Below are 15,762 nucleotides of genomic sequence, written 5' to 3'. Positions count from 1 at the left end.
ATATTTCTTCTAAATCCTACCCAGTAAAGCTTCTAACTGCTTGATTATCATCTCTTACTCCTCTTGAAAAAGGGTGTTTTGTTGTTTGTTTTGAGACAGGGTTTCATGTTGAGGCTGGCCTTCAACCTGCTATGTAGCCAAGAATGACCTTAAATTCCTTTTCTTCTGTGTCTACTACTTCCCAAGTGCCAGTATTAGAAGCATGTGCCACCATGCCAGACTAAGAAGAGCTTTTGAAATATGAAATTACCATCCACTATTATTAAAGTCCAAGCACACCCTGAGATGAGATGAGAGAGAGACAGAGATATGCTAGGAGGAAGCTTTGTAGTCACCAAAACATGTGAAGGCACCACCCAATTTTAGGTGGAATAAAAAGACATGGGGCTTTAAAAAAAAACATTCCTACATGTGTTCACGGTGGAAGGGAGGCATGCATGCATGGCATGTGGCAGTCAGAGGTCGTTTGTTTGCCGTCTATTAAATGTAAGGATAACTGTGCCCGCCTGTGCATGGTTTCCACACCCTTGTTACTGTCCACCCATTGATATGAACTTTGGGTTATCTTCACTAGCTAAGCGTGTCTCTTGGAGACAGACTAGAGTTGAGTCTTGTTTTTTCGGTCTGATTCTTTTTGGGGTGAGTTGAGGCCATTTACATTCACGGTTATAGAAAGAGGTTTGCTCTTTCCTGTAACTTCGCTAGGTGATATTCTGATTTTGTTGGGTTGTGTGCATTTCTTTTCCTTCTGTATTAGTAATTTTGGGAGCTTGCAGGTTTGCTGTGTTAGGTGTGGTTATTTGCTTCCTGGGATTAATTGGGTTTATTTATCAAGACAAGGTTTCTGTGTATCCCTGGCTGGCCTAGAACTCACTCTGTAGAGCAGGCTGGCCTCAAACTCAGAGATCCAACTGCCTCTGCTCCTCACAGGCTGGAATTAATGGCATTCACCACCACCTCCTAGCTTTTGTTCTGTTCCTGAGTGTACATGTTAATGTATCTCTCCTCTTCCTCCCTCTGTAATATTCTTTTAAGAATTTTCTGTAGAGTACAAAACAAGGTACATATCCAATGTGTTTGTTATAAAGTGCTCTTTAAATCCCTGTAAGTGTCCAATTCATTGTACATGGGTAAAGTGCATAGGAAACATTGAAAATACATTATTGAAAAGCAGAAAAGAAAAAGAGAAGAGAAGAGAAGAGAAAAGAAAAAAGAAAAGAAAAGAAAAGAAAAGAAAAGAAAAGAAAAGAAAAGAAAAGAAAAGAAAAAAGAAAAGAAAAGAAAAGAAAAGAAAAGATTCTGTAGTGTTGGCTTTGTTGGCATGTATTGCCTTAATTTGTGGTTGTCTTAAAATACCCTTATTTCTGCATCAGTTTTGAAAGATAGCTTTGCATGGTATAGCATTCTTGATTCACAACTGTTTCCAGTCCGAGCTTGAAATATTTCATTCCATGCTCTTCTGCCCTTTAGGATCGCTGACGGGAAATACCTGGAGGGAGTTCATATCAAACGATGGACAGTAACAAGTAAAGAATTGAATATTTCATTATCTGCTTTTGTATGTGAGTTAACATTTTTTTTCTGGGTGCTTTTAGTATTATTTCTTTACTTTGTATTTTTTACATCCTAACTATGATGTGTCAAAAAGTATCTTCTCTGTCCTGCCTACCTGGGCAGAGATGTCTAAATGCCCTTGTGTTTTGATGTCTTCTTAATCCTCTAGATATGGGAAGTTTTATAGTATAATTTTATTAAATAGTCTGTTGCATGGGATTTTGTCTCTGCTCCTTCCGTGCCATAAATGCTCAGATGTGGCCTCTTGAATGTATCCCAGACTTCTTGAAAATACTGTTCACCACATGTCTTTTTCTATTCCCCTGTGTGTGTGTGTGTGTGTGTGTGTGTGTGTGTGTGTGTGTGTGTGTGTGTGTGTTTGTATTATCATTACCACTTTTTCCTCCATTCCTAAAACTCTGTTCTTCAGCATGCTTCTGGGTGTGCTTTCTACTTGACTGACCATCTCTTTTATTTCTTTATGTCTGTATGTTTCTTTTGTTTAGTGTCTTAATTTCCTTGATGAAATCCTCACCCACTGTGGTGGATTGAATATGCTTGGCCCAGGAAGTGGCACTATTAGGAGGTGTGGCCTTGTTGAAGGAAGTGTGTCACTGTGGGGGTGGGTCTTGAGAGCTTCCTCCTAGCTGCCTGAAGATGCTTCTCCTGTTTGCCTTTGGAATAAGATGTAGAACTCTCAGCTCCTCTAGCGCAATGCCTGGATGCTGCCACGCTCCCACCATGATAATAACTGACTAAACCTCAGAACCAGTAAGCCAGCTCCAATTAAATGCTGTCCTTTTATAAGAGTTGCCTTGGTCATGGTGTCTCTTTACAGCAATGGGAACCCTAAAACACCTACCACCCACATTTTAGACCTTCTCCATTTTAAGGTTTGATTCATTTCAAAGACTGTTTAAGGTCTTAGATACCTTTCTTTCATGCACACATCTGTTTCTTTTAAAAAGTAAACACTAAATCCTTTCTCCAAAATTTCAGCTATCTGTAATAGCTTATAGGGAAGTGACCCAGTTGGGAATGGATAGTAGGAGATGGTTGAACATGTTCCTTGTACTTCTTTGCTGGGTTTTGCTCATCTGCTGGAGTCAATTTGTCCTACAGTTTTGATGTCCCCATCTGGTTGTTCTTGATGTTATTGTTGTTGCTGTTTTCTGTAACTCTACCTCGAGTGGTATTTGATTAATTATCTACTATAGAGACTAGTGCAACTTCATGCTGATTGCTAAATGAGGTCACTGAGGTGATCTATCTGGTCTATGTGCCAAGAGGACCAAGGGTGGGGCAGTACACTGAACACAAAGGCAACTAAATGAAATCAAAATCCTAATTCCTTCTTTGAATTCTGTGCACTTGCTTGAGGCAGAAGTCCAGACACCATACAAGGCTGTGGTTAGAATCATGGGCCCAAAGTACCTTTGGGACCACAGAATAAACTTTCTGCCAGCCGCTAGGTGACCATTGGGACCTCGGAAGAATAGACTTTCTGCCAGCCCTTGGTGACCATTGGGACCTCAGAAGTCAAGACCTTTGAGACCAGTAGAACCAAAGCCCAATCTCTCAAGAGGCAGTGGGAGCAGGAAAGCTGAAGTTTCCACTCAGCCCTGACCTCTAGGGCCACTATAGCTGAAGGCCTGGCTCCATGGTGTTCTTTACTCTTTAGTCTCCACAGGGTAAGAGGACAACTTGTGAGAAGCAGTTCTCTCTTCCCACCGTATGGGTCCAAAGGATCCAACCCGGCTTGTCAGGTTTGGCCACAAGCACCTTTGCCTGATGAGCCATCTTGCCAACCCATGTGTGGGGCTTTAAATAATTATGGTTTAAGCTTCATATAGTATACCTTTCATCTATTTATTTTTGAGGTCATCTAATATGTTAATCCAAGGACTAAAGTATCAAACACCATTAACGTAAAGATTATTTTTCTGGGTCAGTATAGGAAGGAAGAACGCTTATAGAAAAAAGTAAGTTACAGAAGTTCATAGAAAAAAGTAGGGCTGGAGAGATGGCTCAGCAGTTAGGAGCACCAACTGTTCTTCCAGAGGTCCTGAGTTCAATTCCCAGCAACCACATGGTGGCTCACAGCCATCTGTAATAGGGTCTGATGCCCTCGTCTGCTGTGTCTGAAGAGAACAATGGTATACTCATATACATAAAATAAATAAATCTTTAAAAAAAGAAAAGAAAAAGTAGCCACAGAAATATATATACCAGGAAAACAGGGATCTGGGGTGGGGGGTAGTTTGAGTAAAGTCAGGTTCAATAGGCAATAAAGCAGTATTACATGCTACTTCACTAAGTAAATTATGCTATATTAGCTCTGTATTAAGCACCCATTAAAATAAATGCAACATCACATCACTCCACGGGCTAGCCTGTTCTACACAGTGAGTTCCAAGCCATTATTACTACATAGGGAGACCCTGTCTCAAACAAACAGAAAGTAGCTCAAAATATCTTTATGAATCAGTCAGTGCTGGTCAAAATAAAATGCTAAGGGCTAAAGAGATGGCTCAGTATTTTAAAAGTACTGGATGTTCTTCCAGAAGACCCAAGTTCAGTTCCCAGCACTCACAAGCCTCTCAAGGCCACCTCCAGCTCCGAGAGATCTGACATCCTCTTTGAGACATCTGCGTGCATAAACATACTTACACAGTCTCTCTCTCTCTCTCTCTCTCTCTCTCTCTCTCTCTCTCTCTCTCTCCTCCTCCTCCTCCTCCCTCTCTCTCTCTCTCTCTCTCCTCCTCCCTCTCTCTCTCTCTCCCTCTCTCTCTCTCCCTCCCTCCCTCCCTCCCACCCTCTCCTCCCTCTCCCTCTCTCCCTCCCTCCCTCTCTCTCTCTCTCTCTCTCACACACACACACACACACACACACACACACGCAAATAAATATTTTAAATGATGTAAATGGAATTAATTTTGTTAGTAAATCATATAAAACATTCTTTTTAAATGTGATAGTATTTTACAGAAATTTCTTTTTTTTTTTTTTTGGTTGGTTTTAAAGAAAATTGACATTCCTTCACTGTGATTTATATTTTCCTCAAAAGCCACTAATTCGACTGAAATGAATTTTTACATCCGTTTATTTATGGTACCGGGGTGGGGAGCTACACATTTGTGGATGACAGAAGACAGCCTGTAGGAGCTGATTTTCTCTACCATGTTAGTTCTGAGAATCAAACTCAGGCGATCCAGTTTGGTGGCAAGCCTCTTTATCCGATCTTGGCAACCCATAATGAGACTCTTAAAGTCCCCCAAAATTCTCAACAAACAAAAGACTACCCATACTCCTTTGTTAGTTAAGTCAAATTAGTGGAAGTAGCCAATACCCACAGAGTGCATGCTAACCTCAGACCTCGGCCGAGCATCTTGACTGCAGAAGTACCTGGATGGGAGTGGCACAGTCTCCTGAGATGTTTACCTTCTGTGGAGAACTCTACAGGAAACAGTTCATAATGAACTGCCAGGGCTGTGATGCAGAGAAACCCTGTCTCAAAAAAACACGAACTATAATAATGATGATGATGATGATGATGATGATGATGATGATGATAATAATAATAATAATAAAGTTGTGACATACTAATAGAGTTGTAACTTGTGTTGAAATCAGTTGTGTGAATGGAGGTCCCTTCAATCTGAAGTGAAGCTAAGGATTTAGGGCAGAGGAAAGGAGAGAGAAATAAGTCATGCTTCAATTCCAACCCTTCCTTACTAAACCCCCAGAGGCTGGAGCTGTCAGAGCAATTAAGGACAGCATGTCTATTCATCTGATTTCAGAAAAACCAGTTTTGCTGAAACAGAAAGTTGATAGAGGAGACTAATGGGCGATAAGGTGTAAAGGGTGGTTTAGGGTCAGATCTGAGGGAGCTTTGAATGTTACACCAAGACATCTGGGCTCTGTACTGTAGACTAGAGAACGATGGACCGTGTGTTACAGAGACAAGGCATCATTGTGAGACAGCCTCGGAAATAACATGTATTGTGAAGTTCTCCTTGTAGGTGAAAATGTCCCTTGGGCTAATACAACAGCTTGCTTGCTCATGTGTCTTAGAACCAAGGAAGTGTGCCCAAATGGAACAGCAGTGGATGGCTGCCCCAGCAGAAGACAGAGAGGCTTTGAAACATTGCCCTGTGAGGAAACAATTTCCTATCAAGCCTTTGACAGACCCTATATGTAATTTTAATGTCCAAAGAAATGAGGAACCCTTAGCAAATCCTTTTTATTTTTTAAGCTTGTTATATTTTTGTTCCTAGGGGTATAATCATGTGTTTTACAATATTATTTAGTGGCAAGATTATTTTGAAGTAATTTGAATTTGTTTTACCCTATTTCCATCCATATTTTTAAAAATGAGAGTGCAGATAATTTCGCCTTGAATTGAATTGATGAATTTACATGAATTGAAAAAAAATCAATAAGTGTTCACTGAATACTAGAAGCACAGTTTTAAAAACAAATTCTAGGCAATTCCGCTTTATTTTTATATGTTTTTATGCATTTTATGTATCATATATTTTATGTATATATGATATAGTAACAGACGTGGGCCTGAGACATTCTCAAAACAAATACTTCAAGCCAGAAGTGGAGGCTCATGCCTTTAATCCAAGCACTGGGGTGACAGAGGCAGGCAGATCTCTGTGAGTTGGTCTACATAGTGGGTTCCAGAGCAGCCAGGACTATGAAGAAAGACCCTGTCTCAAAACAAACTCTTCAGTACTTCCATACACAATAGCAAACCAGAAATCTTCACATTGGCCTAGCTCCCCCATCTCTCAGAGTCTTTGGTTCATGGAAAAGCGTCAAGGAAATTCACAATACTTCCCATTTATTTAATATCTTGAATGACAAGATAAAAAAGAGTTACGTAGATATGGTAACTCACCTATATAATACCAGCTCTTCAAGAGGCTGAGACAAAATAGAATTCAAGGCTAGCCTCAGCTATATATCAAGTTCCAGGACAGCCTGGACTACATAATGAATCTTGTCTCAAACAACAAGGTTTGGTATGTTTGTTTATTTTTAATGTTGTCCTGTAGATATTAAATAGGTAAGAATTTGAAGATTTAAACAGAGCCAGTCTTATTTAGATTGTGGCCATGGCTCTCTCTTTATTCTTTTGCCATATAGAATAGAATTTTGAAAGAAAATGAGAGGGAATTCGTGAATCCAAATTCAACATTAGTAAGCTCTGCCAGATATCACACCAGAAAGGATAACAGCTCAATTATATAAAACAGTATTTTGCTACGTGTGTTGTTCATGATCTTTCTGATTTATGCTGTATCTGTGTTAGTAGTATCTAGCCCTTGAGGATGAAAGTAGTGGTCAGGCACATATAATTCCTGTCCATGGGAGGCTGAGGCAGTAAGAGTACTGTGATTTTAGACCAGTGTGGGTTACATAGTGAATTCCAGGCTAGCGAGCCATACAGAGTGAAACTCTGCTCCACAAACACACCAATAATAATAATAATTAATAATAATAATAATAATAATTTGACATGGGTAAAGCCCTGGATTTAAGCTCAACCACATAAAACTAATAAATAGATAGATAGATAGATAGATAGATAGATAGATAGATAGATAGATAGATAGATAGGTAAATAAATAAATATAATAAAGCATTATTCCTGTAAATAGCTGTTTCTACAGTACTCTGGCATCTCAGGAAGAGTCACGTTCCCAGTTCAGGTTGGTTTTGTTTGTTTGTTGTTTTGGGGAAATCAACCTGTCTCAGATTATTGAACACATCATGAACTTGCACTTCCTGACCATTTGAATGAATGAATATTATAGTCTTAGGAAGAATATCTCAAGTAGGGGCTGGAAAGATGGCTCAGTGCTTAAGAGCACTTACAGATCTTACAGAGGGTGCACCAGGTTCGATTTCCAGAGCATGTCTTTAATCCCAGCACTCAGAGGCAGAGGCAGAGCACTGAGTGTTCAAGCCAATCTGGTCTACACAAGTGAGTTTCAGGCCAGCTAGGACAAGGGGGCGGGGGACCTTGTCTCAAACATCAGACAATAAAATAGAATAAGTATCCAATGTTTTTAATAGTTTTTAACATTAAGCATTTTGGCTGTGATTGTATAAAAGTTGCTGACTTGTGTGGATAACATGAAAGACCCAGGACAAGTGCCAGGAAATACTTATTGTCATCTGCTGGGTGCCCAGACTGTGCCGGACATGGTAGGAACACAGTTGTGTGCTTCTATATATGTTTTTAAAGCTAACTTTGGTCTATTCCTTTATTTTTTTTCTTTTCTTTTTTTCTTCTTCTTTTTTTTTTTTTTTTTTTTTTTTTGGGGGTTTTGGGGGTGGGGGAAGAATACCTTCAAAGCCAAAAGATCACGATTAAAATCAGATCTCATGCAGAACCACGCAAGCAGTAAACTATTGTTACGCTTTTAATCTCACAGGAGGGGAGTTAAAGTGAAGTTTCTAAGCATCAGGAGAAACATCAAAGGGGGAAAATATCATAAAACATTTGACAAAAAGCGATACATAGCTTTATTCCTGCTTAAATGCACTTGTGTGGATGTTTGAAGTGTTTTGATCCTCACTGATGCTGGGCACATACATGCTCAGTAAATACCAGCAATATGAATAGTATAATGGTAACTGAAAATATGACACTTAGGAATATCATTTAAATTATAATATTATAGAACATTTACATATGGACCAAGTGTTGGGGGAAGATGTGCAAAATAAAAGGCTTTTTAAAAATAATTTTTTAAAACACCCATGGAAGGAGTTACAGAGACAAAGTTTGGAGCTGAGATGAAAGGATGGACCATGTAGAGACTGCCATATCCAGGGATCCACCCCATAATCAGCATCCAAACGCTGACACCATTGCATACCCTAGCAAGATTTTATCGAAAGGACCCAGATGTAGCTATCTCTTGTGAGACTATGCCGGGGCCTAGCAAACACAGAAGTGGATGCTCACAGTCAGCTAATGGATGGATCACAGGGCTCCCAATGGAGGAGCTAGAGAAAGAACCCAAGGAGCTAAAGGGATCTGCAACCCTATAGGTGGAACAACATTATGAACTAACCAGTACCCCGGAGCTCTTGACTCTAGCTGCATATGTATCAAAAGATGGCCTAGGCGGCCATCACTGGAAAGAGAGGCCCATTGGACACGCAAACTTTGTATGCCCCAGTACAGGGGAACGCCAGGGCCAAAAAGGGGGAGTGGGTGGGTAGGGGAGTGGGGGTGGGTGGGTATGGGGGACTTTTGGTATAGCATTGGAAATGTAAATGAGCTAAATACCTAATAAAAAATGGAAAAAAAATAATTTTTTACTTTTCTGAACTTTTTTGTTTTTACATTTTAAAACTGTACACTATTGTTACTACAATGTAATCTGATAGCACATACCGCCCTCCTCCTTTAAATTAGAAGCATTCAAATATAACAATCCCAGCACAGGACAGCCTCTGTCCACCACTGGGCTTCAAGCATGTTTTAGCATATCTGGCAAATTGCTGGGTTCTAGCTGCCAAGAGGTGATTTACATAAGAGGTTTAGCAGAAAGTCTGCAAAGAAGTGTGGGTGCTGGGGAGGAGGAAGGTTTGGCTCAACTGGTTCTCAATTTGCACTACTACAATAGCCCAGCCAGAATTCCAGAATTCCAGTTGGTCAGTGTGCATGCTATGCCAGCTATTAGCCTATTTTGGGTGGCACCTTTGTCTCCAGACAATGCCTACCTAACTTGCAGATTTATACTCCAAGAAGCTTCATAGACTCAGACTGAAGATCATCAAAAACAGAAATAAAATAGGTATTAAAAATCTCCCGTTATATAGCAGAACATATACAAAAAGGAGACACTGAGACTTAGCTTCACTTGTGCAGAAAATATGACATTATTTCTGCTGTGTCAGAGGCTCCAGGAAACACAAACATTTTGATTCCTTGAGGGCAAAGTGTTACACATAAATATGCCTAGCAGAAGGTTATGGTGACCTAGCTTAATGATGCCAGTTCTGTGATGGGTGCCAGAGACAACAGGAACCTTAGCAACAGATAGTCAGAGGGCAAAATAAGACTTGTTTGGTTTTCTCTTTTTAATTAATATTTATTAGTATGGTACAGTATGATATTTGAAACATATTAGCCAGACGGTGGTGGCGCACACCTTTAATACCAGCACTTGGGAGGTAGAGGCAGGGAGCTTTCTGAATTCGAGGCCAGCCTGGTCTACAAAGTGAGTTCCAGGACAGCCACGGCTACACAGAGAAACCCTGTCTCAAAACAAACAAACAAACAAACAAACAAAAACAAAACAAAACAAAACCACCACCACCAACAACAAAAAACGTACTTAGTGTAATATGCAAAGATAAAATCAGGCTAATTACAATTTCCATTCTCTCTAGTTATTGTTTTGTGGTGAAAAACTTTAAATTTTTTTCTTGTTATTTAGAAATGTAAAATTAATTATTATAAGCTGTAGCTTCTGCCTGGTGCTACTTAACATTAGAACTGTGTGTTAGTTACCCTTCTATTACTGTGATAAAACACCATAACTGAGACGACTTTTAGAAGAAAGGGTTTATTGGGGCTTACAGTTCCAGGGACTTAGAGCCTATCACTATCAAGATGGAGACGCATGTCAGCAAGCAAGCATGGTGTCTGGAGCAGCAAGCTGAAACCACAAGCACAAAGAAGAAAGAACAAACTGAAATGATATGAGTCTTTAAGTTCTTAAAGCCTGCCCCAAGTGACATATGTCCTCCAGACAGACTGTAATCCCTAGACATCTTCAAACAGTGCCACCAACTGGGGAACAGGTGTTCTGATACATGAGCCTATGGGGCACATTCTCATTCAAGCCAGTGCAAACTACTTCCCCCTTTTACTGTCATCATCTACCTCCTTACCATGTCACCTCCTTCCTCCCTTTCCTAGCCTCTCCTGCCCTCTATTCTACTCTGTGTGTGTGCACCATAAACTTTTTCATTTTTCAAATACAGGTGAGAACACAGGTAGTCTCTGCTCCTGATTCATTTCACTTAACATAATATCCCATTCCATTAGAACATAAATGATAAGATTTCATCTTTTTATGCCTAAAGACTATTCCATTGTGTGTGTGTGTGTGTGTGTGTGTGTGTGAGAGAGAGAGAGAGAGAGAGAGAGAGATATCACATTTTTCATCTTTAAAATGTGTTTATTCTTTGATAATTTTACACCCATACAATGCATTCTGTTTGTCTTATTTAACCATCTCTATCAGACTCTCCTCCCCACTCCTACTGAATCCATTCTTCTTCCCAACAAATCTCCATTCCTTTCTCATCTTCTTCTTATTTTTCTGTGACCCACTGAGTTTAACTGGGGTGACTTATGTGAGCAGTATTATTTACTGTACCCTGCACAACTATGACCAGACCACAACCCCAGACCATTACCTATCAATAGCCAGCCACTCAGAGAGAGGTCAGACCTCACTAGCCCAATGTTGAGTTGAATGTTGACTGCCCCAGCATACCACAGTTTTAGACTGTAGTACATTGATAAACAACTTAGTTAATCTTTTATCTCTGTTGTGTAAGTATTTCTGCAGTAAACCTGAGAGTGTACATGTGTTGTGACTATAACAAAACACCTGACAAAGGCACCTTAACAAAGGAAGACTTTATTTTTAGCTCTAGGTTAGATAGTGCAAGCAAGGTGATGGAGTGAAAGGTTCTTGGTCATACTGAACCTGCCTCTCAAGGCAGAGACTAGTACTGGGATTGTCTCTTCTTTCCCAGTCTATGGGAACCTGCCTCCCCCATCTAAAGAGGGTCTTCTCACCTACCCTCAATCTAAAAACTCCCTTGCAAACACTTACCTAGATATTTGTCTCCTAGTGATTCCAGAGCTGCTGTCCTTGATCAAGGTTGACCATCACAATGAGTATACTTGGCATGTTAATTCAATTGTCTCTATAAACAAGCCCAGTAGTGGACTTGTCCAATCATATGGTAAATCTATTTTCAGTTTTTTAAAAACTTCCATAGGTGTTGTGGGTCTTTAATCCTAGCACTTGAGAGGCAGATGCAGGCAGACCTCTGTGAGTTCAAGGCCACTTTGATTTACATAGCCCCAGGACAGCCTCAATCTCAAAAAGAAAGGAGGGAAGCAAGAAAGGACTTTCATAGTTCTATACAATGATTGTACTAATTTCAACAGTTTATAAGGTTTGTCTGTGGAATTTCTGAAGTAAAATAACAGATTAGAAATTGCCTCTGTGGGCCTGGAGAGATGGATCAGGGGTTAAGAATACTGGCTGTTCTTCCAAAGGACCCAGGTTCAATTCCTATCATCCACATGGCAGATCATAACTGTCTGTAATTCCACTTCCAGGGGAAGGTGACACCCTCCCACAGACATGCAAGCAGGCAGAATAAATAAAATAAAAATAAATAAGTTATTTTATTTTTATGTTAATTAATTTATTTATTATATATAGCTGTCTTCAGACACTCCAGAAGAAGGCATCAGATTTCATTAGAGATGGTTGTGAGCCACCATGTGGTTGCTGGGATTTGAAGTCAGGACTTTTGGAAGAATAGTCGGTGCTCTGAAGCACTGAGCCATCTCTCCAGCCATCTCTCCAGAAAGAATTTGCCTCTTTGTAACTTGGTGTATGATCTAGAAGAGTCAGAATACAGAACTATTGCAAGGAAAGATCGGAAGATCTGTGAAATTATAAGGAAGCAATAAAACAAGTGAGAGTCATAGAGGTCCAGAGGGGCCATCCACCTGTCCTGTCTCCCCACTAATTGGAGGGAAGTCAGAAAGCCCACCCAAAAGACAAATTAAGTAGCCCTGTTTTTTGTTTGTTCATTTGTTTGTTTTTAAAAATGTCTGGCCTAGTCACAGAAAAAGCCTATAATTCTTCCAAGCCTAGTGGCTAGTTGTAGGGTTTAGGCAGACAGTAACTTTAAAGACTTGTTTTTTTTTACATTTACTTATTAAGTGGTGTGTGTGTGTGTGTGTGTGTGTTTGTTAGTACATGTTTTCTCTTTTCATTGAATGGGTTCCAGGAGTTGACCTCAGATAATCAAGCCTATCATGCTATCACCACTGAAGTAGGGATGACTCACACAAGAGTCATCCCTACTTGTATTGTCTCAGTCAAGAGTCCTTTTTATTTCATTTGTCTCCACTCAGAAACTAGGCAATGGACCATTTGCTATCTATCCTGGGTGGAAGGTACTTTGCTTTCACAGCTGATCTGCCTGAGTTGCTCTGGGGCTGGAGGCTGCAGTCTCTAGTTTAGCACCTCATGGTGAGAACAGCAGAAGGCTAGGAAAAGAAGCCTTTTGTTCTTTCTCTGCAGAAGTTACACAGCTCTGGGTTAAAGTCACAGGAGGAAAAGGGGAGAGAGGCCTGTCTCTGTTCTCTACACTTGTATGGCTTTCAAAGTGCATGATCACATGATAAAAAGCCCACTACGAGTTTGCACATAAATTCAGGTCATATTTGAATAAGAGGCTTATAACAAAGAATCTACATGCATATCCACTAGGAGCTATTATCTGGTTAAACATTCATCATTTGTTACTAGCTTACAGGTTCATAGAAAGTTAAAGACCATAACTAAACTGTCCTTGAAGTTTTGTGTAGATAAACCCAGTCAATATCTTATCCCCTTTTTTGCACCTTTGGTCCTCTAGTGTATATCATCTTTATGGCCTTAAGTTAATGGTTTTTGTAGCCCCTTGGAATGTGCTCTAGGTTTTAAAAGTCTGTTGTCATCTCATAAACAATTAAGCAGTTCTGTTATAAAAGGGACTCAAATGTCTGTCTCCATTGCCATTCTGAACTATGGTGACCCTAGCATGCTAGATGTTTCTGCAGAATAAATGCCCTTTATTTTTGCATACTATCTGAGCCTGAGGTCTTTCTTTAGAGAATCTTGGACCCTTACAATCAGTGGTGGTAAAAAAAAAAAAAAAAAAAAGTCTATTTTTTCATTCCCTATGTCTTGGAGAGCTAATGGCCAGATTTGTGATATTAAGAGGGACTGAGTTACCCTGGGGAAACGATAACAAGGAGGAATCACAATTTGGGTCTGGAATCAACCAGGTCCTGCCCCTGGGAAAGGAAGTAATTCTGCATAGAAGTCAGAGCTAGAAGATGATTCGGAAATGAGGCTGCCCTGGATGGTTGGGAGCATACAAAATACCTGAGATAACTACAGTCTGACAGCATCTGAAGTCAGCAGATGGACTAGAACTTTGAAGCTCCAGTAAATCTCTGGGTACCCAGGGTCTGATTCCTCTAGCAGGAAGCATAGTGCTGAGTGGGTTTCCAAAGCACATGGTCCGAAGACTTCAATACTGTATTTGTTTCCCCAACACTCAGCCTTCTAGAATATTCACCTTGGTTGGAGCATTCCCCATCTCAGAGTATACAAAGAGGAGCATCCCAAGAATACAAGAGTACCTGCCCATCCCAACAGATTGCAAAGCTAAGTACAGCCACCAGAGATTCCTGGTAAGCAAAGAAGGGGACTGTGGGGTGAAGAGAGCTCTGCCTGATATCTGATATCTGTCCAGACAGACTCAGCACCAACCTAAATGGCAGGAAGTCAGACTCTCCAAATCAGTTGAAACATTGACACTCACCATCTATACTGGGCAAACCCCAATTTTAGAGGACCTAGAGAAACATAACATTTCATCTTCTCTTGTTTCTTTACATTTTGTGTTTTCTCTCTTTTTTTAAACTGTATTTTTACTGGTATTTAAGTTTCATTTTGTTTTGTTTTGTTTTGTTTAACAAAGCTGTTATGTTTTAGTTCTCTATACATTTTCTTACATTTATCTTAGATTTTTGAATTATTTCTTTATTGGCAATCATTTTTTAACTCCTGTTTTTAATCTCTCCAGTCTATCTCATAAGATTTTCTTCTCTCTCTCTCTCTCTCTCTCTCTCTCTCTCTCTCTCTCTCTCTCTCTCCATGTGCAGCCCTGGCTATCCTGGAACTCCCAGTGTATACCAGGCTGCGTCCCAAGTGTTGAAAGTGTTGAGACTAAAAGTATGTATCACTATGCCCCTCATCCCTTTCCTTCCTGCTGCCCCTCCAAGCTACCCTCACTCAAACTCCTTCCATGTATCCCCTCTCAAGTTGAGAGCCTCCTTTTCTTTATTATTATTGGTGTGTGTGTGTGTGTGTGTGTGTGTGTGTGTGTGTGTGTGTGTTTAGTTACTGTTATGTTGCTGTGAAGAGATATCATAACCAAGGCAATTTCTAAAAGAAGACATATAATTGAGGGTTTGACTTGCTTACAGTTTCAGAGGGTTTGTTTATGACCATCATGGCAGGGAGCATGGTGACAGGTAGGAATGGGGCTGGAGAAGTAGCTAAGAGCTTGCATCCTGATCTGCAGAAAGAGTGAAACAGTCAAATACCTGAGTCTATGGGAGCCATTCTCATTCAAACCATCGGATTTCACTCCCTAGCCCCCATTGTAGCTATATCATAATAATGCAAAATATTTTCAGTCTAACTTCAAAAGTGCCCACAGTTTTTCAGTCTCAACACTGTTTAAGAATCCAAAGTCTTGACAGGCATTGTGGCAGATACCTTTAATCCCAGCACTTGGGAGGCAGAAGCAGATGAATCATCCATCCTGACCTATAGAGCAAGTTCCAGGACTACACAAAGAAATACTGTCTTAGGAAAAAATAAATGAAAATTTAGAGGCTGTCTGAAGTCTTACAAAATAATCTAAAACAACCCTTCCTTTCAGAGTGTGACCTAGGACCCAGTGACTCTCAGAAACTCAGGACAAACTGAAATACTTTTATTAGGTTGGACTTCAACATTGAGTCTACAAATCCATCAGCATCACAAAGCTTTAGGAAGAGGATGGTTACTGTGCCGACTGACAGGTGATGACCAACCCAAGGGCGGAGGAGGAATCAACCTTGCTAGCGAATAGCAGAGGCACCTGATGTGACACAGAAGGTAGAAGCCAGTCTGCATTCCATATGGCCTACAGTCCACTGAGGCAGGACTTTCCTGCTAGTGGTGATAAAAGCATAATTCACATCTCATAATTTTAATGACCTTGCATATTGGAAACCACCTTGATAAAGATCCATTTTGGGTCTTGGCAGATGTAAGAGTTTGCTTGTTTATTGAGATAGGGTCTCACCAT

General features: G+C 40.2%; 1 long non-coding RNA gene across 5 annotated transcripts in view; it reads left to right on the top strand.

The window, feature by feature from the left end:
• The first annotated feature begins 1,267 nt into the window (after positions 1–1,267).
• Gm46549 overlaps positions 1,268–15,762 on the top strand; it is a 44,286-nt gene continuing 29,791 nt past the window's right edge. For 3 of the 5 annotated variants that reach the window (XR_001781893.1, XR_001781894.2, XR_001781897.1), the window contains exons 1-2: positions 1,268–1,562; positions 13,961–14,092. This is a non-coding gene — a long non-coding RNA (predicted gene, 46549). The remainder of the gene's footprint in view (positions 1,563–13,960; positions 14,093–15,762) is intronic. The other 2 variants (XR_001781895.1, XR_001781896.1) reach the window with 2 other exon arrangements.

Source organism: Mus musculus, chromosome 16 (assembly GCF_000001635.26).
Source record: "Mus musculus strain C57BL/6J chromosome 16, GRCm38.p6 C57BL/6J".
NCBI classification, from domain to species: domain Eukaryota; kingdom Metazoa; phylum Chordata; class Mammalia; order Rodentia; family Muridae; genus Mus; species Mus musculus.
This window is presented reverse-complemented; position numbering and strand designations above follow the sequence as displayed.